The sequence below is a fragment of the Chiloscyllium punctatum genome, chromosome 15 (genome assembly GCF_047496795.1).
Source record: "Chiloscyllium punctatum isolate Juve2018m chromosome 15, sChiPun1.3, whole genome shotgun sequence".
NCBI lineage: Eukaryota > Metazoa > Chordata > Chondrichthyes > Orectolobiformes > Hemiscylliidae > Chiloscyllium > Chiloscyllium punctatum.
Window position 1 is genome coordinate 57,151,004 of NC_092753.1, and position 13,395 is coordinate 57,164,398.

Here is a 13,395-nt window from a genome sequence, read left to right on the forward strand (position 1 = left end):
GTTTCAGTTTGAAAGGTCAAGGATTGATTTCTTTTGATCAGGAGAAACAACTGTTGCTTGGAAAGAAGAGGGGCTGTCTTTAAGTTTCAATTTGGGAAGTTCTGTAGGGATTTTAGCTGAAGCTGGGATGTGTAAAGCAGTTGCTCCTGAGAAAGGAAGAAGTTGATTTAGAATTATTAATAACAGATTACCTAAAAAATAGTAAAAATTCAAAACCATAATTGTTTGGTTTAAACCCTGAAGTGTTTCTGTAAAGCTGAGAAAGTTTAAGGTAATTTGTAGAAAGACTCCAGATAGAGGCTATCAGATTCTCAAGAATGTAAGTTGCAGCTACAGTTTGATTAAGTCCTATAGGGATGATAGAGAAGGAATTTGCTCTGGCATGAGTACTGTAAAGGGGTGCTTCCGGGATTATGTTATAATTGTGTGTTCCAAAATCTGTAAATTTGTGTTATATGTAAATAGCTTGATTTATTCCATTTTTTCTTCATTTCTCTTGTGTAATAAACTTTCTGTTAAATCACAACAAAAGCCAAAATATGATCTACCAAGCCAGATTCAGTTTGGGATTTGACTTGTTCAGTAATAATATCTGCTGGGTACGACAATATTTTACATTGGCACTCAACATTTGAACTTTATACATATTCCAAATACATTACAGGGATATTCTTCAATTAATATAAAATTGGGGACTTAATGACCATAGCATATAGTCGACAAAAAGGTTTAAGCACTTCAGGATCATGTTGTAAAGCAGATATATTGATCCCTTAGAAAGTTTCAAAAATCATAAAATGAAAAGCCAGCATATAAATTCAAAAGATATAGCACCAAACTCAATTACATATGATAGTTGTGTTCGGGTCACTAATTTAATCCTCCATATGGATTTGGACAAAATAACCCACAACATCAAGGATCAATAATTCTCTCATGCTTCTAATCAAAATGTTTTCTCTATTCAAGCTATCCTTTGAATGAGACCTGCTTGAAATAATTATCATGACAACATTTTAAAGATGGTTGCTCACTATATAAAGGATATGATTGTGCGAGGGAGGGTGCACAAGAGATTCACCGTGATGTTGCCTGTGCTGGAGCAATTCAATTATGAAAAGAGCTCACATTATTTTCCTTAGAGTAGAAAAGGCTGAGGGTTATCTAACTGAGGTGTACAAAGTTCTGAGAGGCATAGGCAGGGTAGAGAGGAAGAAACTTTCCCTTTAGTAGACATTTCAAGAACCAGTTAGCACAGTTTTAAGGTAAGGAGCACGAGATTAGAGGAGATTTGAGGAAAACGTTTTTCATGCAGACGGTGTGGGCAACCTACATGCTGGAAAGGCTGATAAAGGTGAGAACCCTCAAGGCATTTAAGAAGTATTTGGATGAACACTTGAAATGCCATATTTTTCAAACTATGGGACAAGTGCTGTAAATGGGATTAGAATAGAATAGATGGATATTTGATAACCAGTGTAGACACAATGCTTTATATAATTATTTCCGTGCTGTTAAACCTCCATTACTCTATGGTTCTATGACTCGGTGTGAAAGTCAGGATCGTCAATAGCCACCAGGAACTAATTCAGCCCTGCCATTTCAACCCGAAACAATGAGCTGAGAAACCTTTTGAATTCATCTGTGCTTTGTGACTTTCCCTACTAACAGAGCTGTATCTCTACAGAAGACATAAATCAATAAAACAATGTATACATATATTTTAACAGAAAATTAAGTAATCCCAATTAAAACTGAGATCAGATTATACATGACACATCTTCATTTACATAATGTTAAGTAAAATGTAACACTACCCTATGAAATCTCCAGTGCAACCCTTATACCAATATGGGGTAGAATTCCTTTTATTGTTAATGTTCTAATATCTTAGATAACACACAGAGAATTACTTGTTTAGAGGCCCATTATATTCGCAACTCTATTGGGATTTCTGCCTCTGATCTAGATAAAGCACTACTCTGAAAGCTACCTGAGTCATATTATTAGTGTTCTGCCAGTTTTAGAATTGTTTGGATAGAAGCCATGTATATTCATAATTCTACAGAGATTTCTGCCTCTGATCTAGGTAAATCACTGCTCTGAAAGTTGCATGAGTCAAATGAACAAATAATACAGAAGGGCATCTGTCTACCAACAATTCTCAGCACAAAGAAAGAGAGGTTTCTTTATCCAAAGATCGGTCATCAACCACCTTCTAATTACAATTTTCTACTCAGAACATTATGTTTCAATATGATCACCTTTCATTCTTCTAAATTCGAATGGACATGAGCCCAAACAGCTCAGACTTTCTCATAAAGAAACTCCTTCATCCAGAAATCAGTGAACATTCATTGAACTGCCTCCAAATCAAATAGATCCTTCCTTAAAATAAGGAAACGGAAACCATACAAAATAATCCAGCGGCAGTCTCATCATCTTCTCTACTTTTACATTTCATCCCATCATGTAAAGCCGAATATTGCCTTCCTAATTTCTTGCTATACCTTAATACTAATGTTTTATGGTTCATGCATGAAAACACCGAGATGTCACCATACTGCAGCATTAAGCAGTGTCTGACTCTTTACATTATATTTTGTCTTTTTATTCTTCAGACCAAAGTAAATAATTTCACATTTTCCCATACTTTATCATCTATGATTTTCCCCACTCACTTAGCCTATCCATCTTATTTTGCAGACATGGAGACATAGAGTCATACAATGACCTTTCCATGCTGACCAATTTTCCCAAACTAAAACTAGTCACATCTGCCTGCATTTGGCCCACATCCCTCTAAATCTTTCCTATTTATGTACCTGTCAAAATGTCTTTTAAAAACTAGGGGACATGCATTTAAGGTGAGGAGGAAAAGTTCAAAGGAGATGTAAGGGGCAAGTCTTTTTACACGGTGTAGTAGACATCTGAAACACGCTGACGGGGTGGTGGTAGAAGCAGATAGGATAGGGGTGTTTAATAGACATTTAGATATGCACATGAATATGCACGTTCAGAAGGACATGAGGCAGAAAAGATTAGAGTCATAGAGATGTAGAGCATGGAACCAGACCCTTCGGTCCAACACGTCCATGCCGACCAGATATCCTAACCCAATCTAGTCTCACCTGCCAGCACACGGCCCATATCCCTCCAAACCCTTCCTGTTCATATACCCATCCAAATGCCTCTTAAATACTGCAATTATACCAGCCTCCACCTCATCCTCTGGCAGCTCATTCCATACACGTACCACCCTCTGCGTGAAAAAGTTGCCCCTTAGGTCTCTTTTATATCTTTCCCCTCTCACCCTAAACCTATGCCCTCTTGTTCTGGACTGTCCGACCCCCGGGAAAAGACTTTGTCTATTTTCCTATCCATGCCCCACATAATTTTGTAAACCTCTATAAGGTCACCCCTCAGTCTCTGACACTCCAGGGAAAACAGACCCAGCCTGTTCAGCCTCTCCCTGTAGCTCAGATCCTCCAACCCTGGCAACATCCTTGTAAATCTTTTCTAATCCTTTCATGTTTCAAAACATCTTTCCGATAGGAAGGAGACCAGAATGCACACAATATTCCAACAGTGACCTAACCAATGTCCTGTACAGCCGCAACATGACCTCCCAACTCCTGTACTCAATACTCTGACCAATAAAGGAAAGCATACCAAACGCCTTCTTCACTGTCCTATCTACCTGCAACTCCACTTTCAAGGAGCTATGAACCTGCACTCCAAGGTCTCTTTGTTCAGCAACACTCCCGAGGACCTTACCATTAAGTATATACGTGCTGCTAAGATTTGCTTTCCCAAAATGCAGCACCTCGCATTTATCTGAATTAATCTCCATCTGCCACTTCTCAGCCTATTGGTCCATCTGGTCCAGATCCTGTTGTAATCTGAGGTAACCTTCTTCGCTGTCCACTACACCTGCAATTTTGGTGTCATCTGCAAACTTACTAACTGTACTTCTTATGCTCGCATCCAAATCATTTTGTAAATGACAAAAAGTAGCTTATCCCATAAACCTTGATTCCGCTATCCTTAAGAGCTCTATCCAACTCTTTCTTGAAAGTATTCAGAAACTTTGCCTCCACAGCCTTCTGGGGCAGAGCATTCCATATTCCCACCACTCTCTGGGTGAAGAAGTTTCTTCTCAACTCTGTTCGAAGTGGCCTACCCCTTATTTTTAAATTGTGTCCTCTGGTTCGGGATTCACCCATCAGCGAAACATGCTTCCTGATTCCAGAGTGTCCAATCCTTTAATAATCTTATACGTCTCAATCAGATCCCCTGTCAGCCTTCCAAACACAAGCGTACACAAGCCCAGTCACTCCAATCTTTCTGTGTAAGATAGTCCTGCCATTCTGGGAATTGACCTCGTGAACCTATGCTGCTGATAAGGTTCGCAGCCAACAGAATTTATGGCAGATATATTCCGCAGTAACCCTTAAACTCTCTTTAAACTCCCACATCTGACAAGAAGTACATACCACTCTATTAAAGACCATTTTTGATCCATCACAATCTACAGACCCAGAAATTAACGCCGTCTTATTCCTCTACAAACACTGCCCCAGGTTAAATTAATAGGTATGGCTTATATTTTAAGTTTAATCAAGAGACATATCTCCAAAAACATTAAATCAAGAAAGAACCCGCTCTACTCACTACTGCAGATTCTCTGTAGGCCACACTTAAAACAACGATTAACTTATCTGATTCTGTGCTGTGAACTTCGCCCAACAGTTCGCCCAAGATTAGTTGCGAATTTAACTGTTTGTTAATTTTCCCAGATGCACTCCGATGTCCAACGAATCATGAATTCAAACAGCAAAGGCAGTAACTGTGCAGGTTTTCTCTCTCTTTCTCTCTCTCTCTCTCTCTCTCTCTTTCCCGCAATGATCTCAGCATGTGCTTCCTTTGGCTGTTCTTCTCCCTTTTAAACCTGCTGTTGTTTTGACATTTTTTTCCCAAAGTTCCAAAACAATGCAACAGCGTATGAAATGTAATTTCTGCTCCTGGAATTTGAGGAAATCACCTCCAGCACCTAAATTACCTCAAAAAAGGAGCAGCTGTTATAGCCAGAAATCTTTCTCGTCCTCCATCTTGGATTAGTTTATTTTGGGGTCATGTTTGGCACAATGTCATGGGTGAAGGGATTGTTCCTGTGCTGTACTGTTCTATGTTCTAACTGTATCTGCATCTATCACTTTCTCTGGCAGCTCATTTCATATACAAATCACCCTTTGTGAAAGTGCTGCTCCTCAGGTCCTTCTTAAATCTTCCTCTTCTCACCTTAAAATTATTCCCTTTAGTTTTGAATTCCTCAACCTGAGGCAAAAGACCTTGCCATTCACCTTATCTATGCTCCTCATGATGTTATAAACCTCTATAAGGTCACCCCTCAACTTCCTACACTCCAGTACAAAAAGTCTCTCTCCTTATAACTCAAACACTCCAGTCCTGGCAACATCCTTGTAAATCTTTTCTGCACCTTCTTCAGTTTAATAATATCCTTCCTATCGCAGGGTCACCAGAACTGTACATGTCCTCCAAAAGTGACATCACCAATGACCTGTAGAACAACAACCACTTTCTTTACGGTGACACAACTTTCAACAAACAATGTACCTGAACCCCTAGGTCTCTATTCTACAACACTCTCCAAGGCCCGACCATTAACTGTATAGGTCCTACCCTTGTCCGTTTTACCAAAATGCAACATCTTGTATTTATCTAAATTAAACTCCACTTGCCACTCATACAGTCATAGAGATGTACAGCATGGAAACAGACCCTTCGGTCCAACCTATCCATGCCGACCAGATATCCCAACCCAATCTAGTCCCACCTGCCAGCACACGGCCCATATTCCTAAAAACCCTTCCTATTCATATACCCATGCAAATGCCTCTTAAATGTTGCAATTGTACCAGCCTCCACCACTTCCTCTGGCAACTCATTCCATACACGTACAACCCTCTGCGTGAAAAAGTTGCCCCTTAGGTCTCTTTTATATCTTTCCCCTCTCACCCTAAACCTATGCCCTCTTGTTCTGGACTGTCCGACCCCTGGGAAAAGACTTTGTCTATTTACCCTATCCATGCCCCTCACAATTTTGTAAACCTCTATAAGGTCACCACTCAGTCTCTGACACTCCAGGGAAAACAGCCTCAGCCTGTTCAGCCTCTCCCCGTAGCTCAGATCCTCCAACCCTGGCAACATCCTTGTAAATCTTTTCTGAATCCTTTCAAGTTTCACAACATCTTTCCGATAGGAAAGAGACCAGAATTGCATGCAATATTCCAACAGTGGCCTAACCAATGTCCTGTACAGTTGCTACATGACCTCCTAACTCCTGTACTCAATACTCTGACCAATAAAGGAAAGCATACCAAATGCCTTCTTCACTGTCCTATCTACCTGCGACTCCACTTTCAAGGAGCTATGAACCTGCACTCCAAGGTCTCTTTGTTCAGCAACACTCTCTAGGGCCTTACCATTAAGTATATAAGTCCTGCTAGGATTTGCTTACCCAAAATGCAGCACCTCACACTTATATGAATTAAACTCCATCTGCCACTTCTCAGCCTATTGGCCCATCTGGTCCAGATCCTGTTGTAATCTGAGGTAACCCTCTTCATTGTCCACTACACCTCCAATTTTGGTGTCATCTGCAAACTTACTAACTGTAACTCTTATGCTCGCCACCAAATCATTTATGTAAATGAAAAAAAGTAAAGGGCCCAACTCTGATCCTTGTGGCACTCCACTGGTCACAAGCCTCCAGTCTGAAAAACAACCTTCCACCACCACCCTCTGTCTTCTACCTTTGATCCAGTTCTGTATCCAAATGGCTAGTTCTTCCTGTGTCCATGAGATCTAACCTTGCTAATCAGTCTCCCGTGGGGAACCTTGTCGAATACCTTACTGAAGTCCATATAGATCACATCTACTGCTCTGCCCTTAACAATCTTCTTTGTTATTTCTTCAAAAAACTCAATCAAGTTTGTGAGACATGATTTCCCACGCACAAAGCCATGTTGACTATCCCGAGTCAGTCCTTGCCTTTCCAAATACATGTACATCCTGTCCCTCAGGATTCCCTCCAACAACTTGCCCACCACCGAGGTCAGGCTCACCGGTCTATAGTTCCCTGGCTTGTCTTTACCACCCTTCTTAAACAGTGGCACCACATTTGCCAACCTCCGGTCTTCCGGCACCTCACCTGTGACTATCGATGATACAAATATCTCAGCAAGAGGCCCAGCAATCACTTCTCTAGCTTCCCACAGAGTTCTCGGGTACACCTGATCAGGTCCTGGGGATTTATCCACCTTTAACCATTTCAAGACATCCAGCACTTCCTCCTTTGTAATCTGGACATTTTGCAAGATGTTGCCATCTATTTCCCTACAGTCTATATCTCCCATATCCTTTTCCACCGTAAATACTGATGCAAAATATTCATTTAGTATCTCCCCCATTTTCTGTGGCTCCACACAAAGGCCGGCCTTGCTGATCTTTGAGGGGCCCTATTCTCTCCCTAGTTACCCCTTTGTCCTTAATATATTTGTAAAAATCCTTTGGATTCTCCTTAATTCTAATTGCCAAAGCTATCTCGTGTCCCCGTTTTGCCCTCCTGATTTCCCTCTTAAGTATACTCCTACTTTCTTTATACTCTTCTAAGGATTCACTCGATCTATCCTGTCTATACCGGACATATGTTTCCTTCTTTTTCTTAACCAAACCCTCAATTTCTTTAGTCATCCAGCATTCCCTATACCTACCAGCCTTCCCTTTCAACCTGACAGGAATATACTTTCTCTGGATTCTCGTTATCACATTTCTGTAGGCTTCCCATTTTCCAGCCGTCCCTTTACCTGTGAACACCTGCCTCCAATCATCTTTCGAAATTTCTTGCCTAATACTGTCAAAATTGGCCTTTCTCCACTTTTGAACTTCAACTTTGAAATCTGGTCTATCCTTTTCCATTAGTATTTTAAAACGAATAGAATTATGGTCGCCCACTGACACCTCAGTCACCTATCCTGCCTTATTTCCCAAGAGTAGGTCAAGTTTTGCACCTTCTCTAGTAGTAGCATCCTCGGCCCATTGATCTAATTGATCAAGATCTGTTTGTAATCTTTGAGAATCTTCCTCACTGTCTACTAAACCATCAATTTTGCTGTCATCTGTAAATTTACTCTACATGGTTTCTATATTCTCATCCAAATTATTTATATAAATGATAAACAACAATGGACCTAGCACCGATCCTTTTGAAAACCCAAATACATTACAAGTACTGCATATGTTGAACTGACTGAGCTATAGTTATTTTATACCTGCTTTATTTTGTCTTCTTCATCTCACGAAATAGAGGTGTTAAATTGGCAATTTTCCAGTTCTCTGGGACTCTTCCAGAATAAGGATTCCTGAAAGATTTATTCCAGTGTATTCAAAATCCCTGTAGCTACTTCCTTAAATATTCTAGGACGTCTTCTCTCACTCTCTCTTTGTCACCCGACAGCATCATGGATATCCATTCACTCCAAGGACTGCAGCAGTTGAAGGAGGCAGATTGCCACTACCTATGAAAGGGCAATTAGAGATGAGCAACAAAAGATAGCTGAGCCAACAATGTCCGCTTCCTGTGGAGAAGTAACTTTTAAAAGCAGGCTATAAGAAAGATAAGTATCACAACTTTGTCAGAGTATGTTCTTACTTCATATCTGTGCACCAATGGATAGTAGACGTAACTGGAAATACTTGCTGAATATCTAAACTGAGGACAATGAGGAGACCTTTCACGTCCCTACTGCTACTCTGAATGAGATCAACTACTCAACACCAACAGCAAAGATCAAAGTTTATCAGATGAAGCATTAACCTAACAAACAAATATCTGAACTCAGAAATACTGCAGTAGTTCGATTAGATTTTAAATTAGATCCCTACAGTGTGGAAACAGGTCCTTCGGCCCAACAAGACCACACCGACCCTTGGAAGAGTAACCCCTCCCAGACCCATTTCCCTCTGACTAATGCATCTTACACTATGGGCAATTTAACATGGCCAATTCACCTGACCTGCACATCTTTGGACTGTGGGAGGAAACCAGAGCACCCAGAGGAAACCCACACAGACACAGGGAGAATGTGCAAACTCCACACAGACAGATACCCGAGGCTGGAATCAAACCTGGGACCCTGGTGCTGTGAAGCTAACCACTGAGCCACCATGCGGCCTCAGTTTCCTGCCATAATTCATATTGGAGACCTCATTAGAACCTGCAGGATGAGAATATGACTCTTCTGCTAGAGTTCTGAAAAGAGATTGTTGAAATCCCCATAGAGTTTTAATGCTTGGCCAGAATTTTATGTATCCTAGATAATAGGTTGGGAGGCAGGATAATTTGGCAAAATAGTGCTACAACACATCTGGGAGTGGTGAAATCCTCCTTCCACCATGCAATTCTGCCACCGGCAAGAAAAGAATCAGAATCGCTGCCCACTGGTATCCCATTTGAGCTACTTAATTGTCTAATTAAAGGCCATTTCGCCTTCATGGTCATTTAGCTCACATAATTTGGGTCTATTTCTTGGGAGAATAGCCAGCTATATTCTGACATTCTCCCAGTGGACTCTGAGAGGGGTGTATTCTTCTTTGCTAACACTCAATTGAGCAAGCAGTGTGGGGGTCTAGATAGCAATAACCACCCAATGGCAACAATGCAGCCTCACCTCAGCAAACACCAACCTTTGACACGGTCTACCTCCCTGGCTCTAGCAGGCCCCTAACCTTACTTAGTTGACTTCAAGGGGCGCAGGGCACTCATTCTTCAGGTGTGGCTCTAGTAACAGACACATTGAGAGATGGCGCTGCTGAAGTTGCCAAGTGGCCAGCCCTGTGAATGGGCAGATAGCTGCTGGGGACAGGCCATTGTCCTTAATAGGATGGGCAGTTGTGTTAGCAGCCAATAATTTGGTGTTACATGCAAAGTGTGGTCCTGGATCCCATATCCCAAGCAGAGTCAACTTTTGACACTGGCAGTGGGGCTTTTGCTGCTTCTGTAAAATTGCTGCCCTAGTTTTTAAAAATTGTTTCTAAACTGTCATTCATCTCATGAATTTGCCCTTTCTTAGATTACTTTATTGTGAAGATGAACAGAATTGCATTTGAGAATTCACATTTAATGTTCAGAAAATTCCATTGCGTACATATTAAAAGATAGGAAATTGAAGTAAAACATGAGAAAGCATAAACGTGGACACTAGGGGTGGTCTGCCTGTGCTAAAATGTAATCAATGTACAAGGAACATTTTGGACTGTAAAGGGTTTTACGCAAAGAATTGTAGGTACTTTAAATATGGCAGCATTGAAAACAATGTAAACAATTAACAGAAATACTTTTGAATTAATCTTGCATATCCAAAGAAAACTCAATTTTTTAATTAAATTGATAGAAGCAGAGCATTGCATTGGAAAAATGAATTCTGAGAACTAATATGCTTTTTTAAATTCATACAGATACCTTCATACCTTCTAAAGTAGAACTGCGTCACTAAAGGCTCTTCCAGTAATGCTACATGATGTAATCTACAATGGAATTAGCAACACCCCTCTCAACACAAGTCATACTGCAGAGAGATGGCGATCTTGTTCTCATTGACTTCCCCAGAAGAACTCTTTGTCTTTGAGATTCAGTCAGCTGCAGATGCCAGGTAATACAACACAGTTTATGCAACAACTGGCACATTGATGAGCCAAAGCAAAGCGTGACACCATGAAGAAATGTGTTAGGGAAAGCCTTAATTTGCAGATCTTAACTTGTGGAGAGTTAGCTCTCACCTCGAATATATAATAACATGTCACCACTGCACTGATACCTGTCTAGAATAAGAAATTAGTGCTGGATTGGTAGATGCTATTGCTGCTGTATAGGAGACTTTTAATATAATTTTTTATTACTAATCTGATTGCAAAGGAGAGACCACAAAATCCAGACGCACAGCACCTTTTGTTTAGTGTAGTAAGTGCCACTTTGCCCCACATTAATATCACTTTGCCTCCTTATTAATGAGGATGGGGAGTGTCCATCAGAAGTAAGCAAAATAGGCAGGTAATGACAACAACCAGCATATAATACTGATTTGAGCAGCATTGTAATTTTGGAAATCAATGGTCCAGCTAATGTGTTCTCTTAATCTCACCTTTGCTCAGAAGCTTGAAGAATGTCCTCATCAGTGATATTTAAATATCATTATAAACTATTTTCCTGTTAGTTGCTGTTTGAGTTCTACTGGCTCTTGTTTTTGTTGCTTTTCATTATGGTTGAAGTTCACAAGAAGTAGTATGGGACATTCTAAATGATTGTGTCCTTTTGCATAGGCCATGATCTCCCGGACATTGGTACTGTAGTTTGCATTTCACCTTGGCCTTTAGTATGACAATGATAATGAGCAAAGGCAGTACAGACCAAATAAGCTGTTAAAAAAGGGAGATGTTGGGGGTGGGGGAAAACAGGTAAGTAAGGTTCTCAGCACAAGACCATATCCATCCAGGGTGATCGGGAAACAATTAGCCAATCTGAAATTCAGAGAGAAACGGACCGCCAACTGGTTCTCTTCGATATTGCAGCAGTTTATTCCCAGTGGCTGTGAAGGTTACTCTAGCCCAAAATATTTATGCATCATGCCTGGTTCTTGCCTGGTCAGAATGTAGGATACCTATAATATCGACATCTCACTGACCAGTGTTGAGTTAAGGAAGTCAACGATGCTGTGTTTTATAATAAAGTTGTATACAATTAATTCTCTGTTGTCAGATACAAGAAAATGGTGGCACAGTGGTTAGCACTGCTGCCTCACAGCGCCAGAGACCTGGGTTCAATTCCTGCCTCAGGCGACTGACTGTGTGGAGTTTGCACATTCTCCCCGTGTCTGCGTGGGTTTCCTCCGGGTGCTCCGGTTTCCTCCCACAGTCCAAAGATGTGCAGGTCAGGTGAATTGGCCATGCTAAATTGCCTGTAGTGTTAGGTAAGGGGTAGATGTAGGGGTATGGGTGGGTTGCGCTTCGGCGGGGCGGTGTGGACTTGTTGGGCCGAAGGGCCTGTTTCCACACTGTAAGTAATCTAATCTAATCTAAAAAATATAGTGAGGATTGTACTGACAGTATTTGCTATTGTTGTGTGAATGCGACATGTTGATGATTTACCTCAACTCGGAAGGATTTGATTGTCTGAATTACTAGCTGGTAATGACCACACGTGGCTCTTTGCTGTTCAATTAGCTCTGCCATCTTACAGCAGGCATGATGGCTTTGTGTTGTGGCAGTTTGCTACAGTACCATCTGTAGTTTAGTGACCATGTCAAAGCAGAGAGTGATAGCTGGTTGGCAAGGGAGTGTGGTAGCACTGTGGTTAAGTATAGCCATGATCTGGAGCCAAGTGATCAACTGACATCTTGGCAGCTGGGAAATTTTAAAAATTCAGTAAATAAAATAAAATCTGGAGTAAAAAGCGTGGCAGTAGTGATGACCATGCAACTATGTAATGATTATGTGGTACCTTAATTACTTTTAGGGAAGGAAATCTGATGTCCCTACCTGGTCTAACCTATATAAAATCCAGACTCGTAGCTATGTCATTGACTTTTCATTCCCTTCCGAAACAGTTTAGAAAGTCTACCATTTGCACCAAACCACTACAAGAGAGGTAAACTGAGAGTAACTTCACTATATAGACTGAGCAGTTTAAGAAGGTAAGGCTATACCTTAAAAGGCAATTAGCCATGGGCAATGAACACTGGGTTTTACACACAATTAATAAATTAAAACAAGATATCCAATGACGATCATGACAAAGATGTACAGCGTATTTATATTTGGGCACATTAGATTCCCTACAGTATGGAAACAGGCCCTTCAGCCCAAAAAGTCCACACCGACCCTCCAAAGAGAAACCCACCCAGACCCATTTCCCTATCCAATATTTACTCCTGATTAACACACCTAACACTATGGGCAATTTTAGCATGACAAATTCACCTGACCTGCACACCTTTGGACTGTGGGAGGAAACCCACGCAGACATGGGGAGTATATGCAATCTCCACACAGACAGGCACCTAAGGCTGGAATCAAACCTGGGTTCCTGGTGCTGCGAGGCAGCAGTGCTAGCCACTGAGCCACCATGCTGCATTAGTCTAATGAAAACTATATTGCAACAAAAAGATATGTGAGAAGAGACCACTGATGTGCTTATAACCAATGCTGGACTTCCCTGAGGAGTAGAGGACATAAAGCTTATCAAAATTTATTGTATAGTGCTATATCTGTAAGCCTTGCCACATGAGGGATTTGCCTTTACCACCAGCTGCACAAACA

General features: G+C 41.0%; 1 long non-coding RNA gene across 1 annotated transcript in view; it reads right to left on the reverse strand.

The window, feature by feature from the left end:
* The window catches only part of LOC140486277 (uncharacterized), a 361,646-nt gene that overhangs the window by 330,938 nt on the left and 17,313 nt on the right, over window positions 1–13,395 (reverse strand). The window contains exon 2 of the long non-coding RNA XR_011962544.1: window positions 8,355–8,600. This is a non-coding gene — a long non-coding RNA (uncharacterized lncRNA). The remainder of the gene's footprint in view (window positions 1–8,354; window positions 8,601–13,395) is intronic.